Raw genomic sequence first — 2277 nt, 5'->3', positions numbered from 1 at the left:
CCCTCCTGCTCACCCACTGTGGCACTTGGCCCTGGTGTGTCCTCACGGATGGAGGCAATGAGGACAGGGGGGGCAATAGATGGCCTCTGCCCCAGTACCTCATCCATGAGGACAAACCACGGCCAAGTGCCAGCAGTGGACTTGCCGCTGGTCCCCTCTCCTGTCCCTGGATATTTACAATCAGTGGAAATCAATCATGTCAGCAATTTTCAGCAAAAGTATTTAGTAACAGCAAACCTGTAGGCTACCTACTTTATATTTTCTTTTTAAATTGTCCCATTTTTTTTTGGCCTGGTGGGGCTGGACCTTCCCCTCCAGGCCAATCTTTTGTAGTATTGCTCTAAACACAGAGGGAAGCAAGAGAAAAGGTAAACACGAGATCACATCAACACAGGGATGCAAAGATGTACAAAAATGGACATCAGCCTTACCTCCATCCCGCCATGGCGGAGTTTTTGGCCCCCGTGAACAGGTGGTCATTCTCCCCACGTTGCTTGATCAGGAGCTCGGTTTGCTCCTTGCTCCCTAAACCAAAAATGAAACAAAATGTAATGTGAAACATGTTTTTTTTTTTTTTACCATGTCAACAGACAAAAGGGTTCTAATATAGCTGAAGATTATCATAATAATGATAATAATGAAGTGTAACATATAATAGTGATGATCCCAAACGTAGCTCTTTCTTAAAATCTATTATATTTGTTCATCTTACTCCATATATATATATATATAAGTCAAGTAATAAAATATAAGTGATTATTAAAAGTATAAAAGTCTAAGTAGTCATGAGTACAAATGATTAAATAAAACAAACCAATACTTACACTTGAATGAAGAGTCCTCACCTGTTGGTGTCCCCATTGTTGTGTTTCGCGGCACTGAACAGCGCCACGCTAAGTATCTTGGGATATGGGAGGCCGCGAAGGATAGTAGCGATGCATCCTCGAAAAAGAGGGAAAAGAAGGCCGCATTTCAAGGCTGCATTTGAAGGACTCTTCGAATTGGGACAGCCTTCGCGCGGCGTTGTGACGTAATCGGCCTCGAAATGCGCACTTCGAGGATGCAGCCTCGCAATTTGGACCAAATTGGGACACAGCCAAAGTCTGCATGCATATAGCGTAATACACGCTTATTAATAATAGGCCTTCGGTGGATAACGGCTATCTGCGTGTTCCAGTAGTCCGTTAATCCGCTCTGAGTTGTTGGTAAATTTATCTGCGTGTCCCAGAGAATTTAACCTGCCTCAGACCCTCTGCGTTAGTCGGTTAGCTTAGCTAACTAGCCTGCTAACAACTGGAGCTGCTTGCTGTAGTTTGGCCAAGAGGTTTATTTCTGCTCGGTGTGTCCCGACACCGCGCTGTGTTACATCGGGGAAAAGCCTGTGTTGATTCATGAATAAATACAAGTGTTTGAGCCATTTGTTTTACGCCCCAGAGAGGACGTGTGTTGATAGTAGCAGCTAAATGCTGACGCTAATGCTGTGAAAATACCCTCTACTTCGACTAGTGTGTTAAATTGCTAGTTTGCATTTTGTCCAGGGACGGATGTAAAAGAAGCCCGTCTCTGACCTGTCCAAAGCTGCTGTGGTTTGAACCGTTAAGAAATAAAATAGCTGCTTAAACGGACCTGTTGAGCATTATCAGCTAAATGCTGAACCAGCTCTGAGAATATCTCATTATTTTAACTAGCGCTTCATAAGGGCTAGCTGCTAAAATACCAGAAGAGACTTCTGTGAATAATAACGGTTGCTAACGTAACTTCGGTTTGTTGAAGCTGCTGAGGTGAAAGTTTAAAACTGTGCTTTAAGACGGTGCAGAAAGCCGTCCAACACTCTGCTCAGAGACAGAGTAAATTACACGAGGCCGCCGTGCCTCGTGGTCTATTGTTCAGAAGGCCAAAAGGGTTATTTTTAGAGAGTGAAGCTCTTTCTGTGTCTTGAATCAAAGTGAATAGCCTTTAGCTTAGCAACGGAGGTCCTTCAGTGGGCGGTGCTAAAATGGTCAGCTCTGACGACTCTTCCTCCGTCTTCCTCTTCCGCTGCTCCACAAATTCGAGAAGATAAAATCCCTATCGCCCCCTAATGGCTGATTTGGTCAACTGTGTTTGAATGCCTTTTGATGCAAATCTTTGTCCATGTAAGAGTAAAGAAGCTGTGTGAACTTTAACCAATTTATTCAAATCTGGTTTAAAGATAATAATTAATTAACAGATTAATTAATTACTAATTTTGGCATTACCCTTTGCCATTGAAATAAATTTGTGTGAAATCTGTTTAAG

General features: G+C 43.0%; 1 long non-coding RNA gene across 1 annotated transcript; it reads right to left on the bottom strand.

Annotated features, from left to right (window-relative positions):
* Positions 1–271: 271 nt before the first annotated feature.
* LOC128368400 (uncharacterized) lies at positions 272–884 on the bottom strand. The gene is made up of 3 exons (XR_008321961.1): positions 825–884; positions 432–525; positions 272–340 (listed from the first exon to the last, which is right to left on the bottom strand). It is a non-coding gene; the product is annotated as an uncharacterized LOC128368400 (long non-coding RNA).
* Between the last annotated feature and the right edge of the window lie 1393 nt (positions 885–2277).

Source organism: Scomber japonicus, chromosome 11 (genome assembly GCF_027409825.1).
Source record: "Scomber japonicus isolate fScoJap1 chromosome 11, fScoJap1.pri, whole genome shotgun sequence".
Taxonomy (NCBI): Eukaryota; Metazoa; Chordata; class Actinopteri; order Scombriformes; family Scombridae; genus Scomber; species Scomber japonicus.
This window is presented reverse-complemented; position numbering and strand designations above follow the sequence as displayed.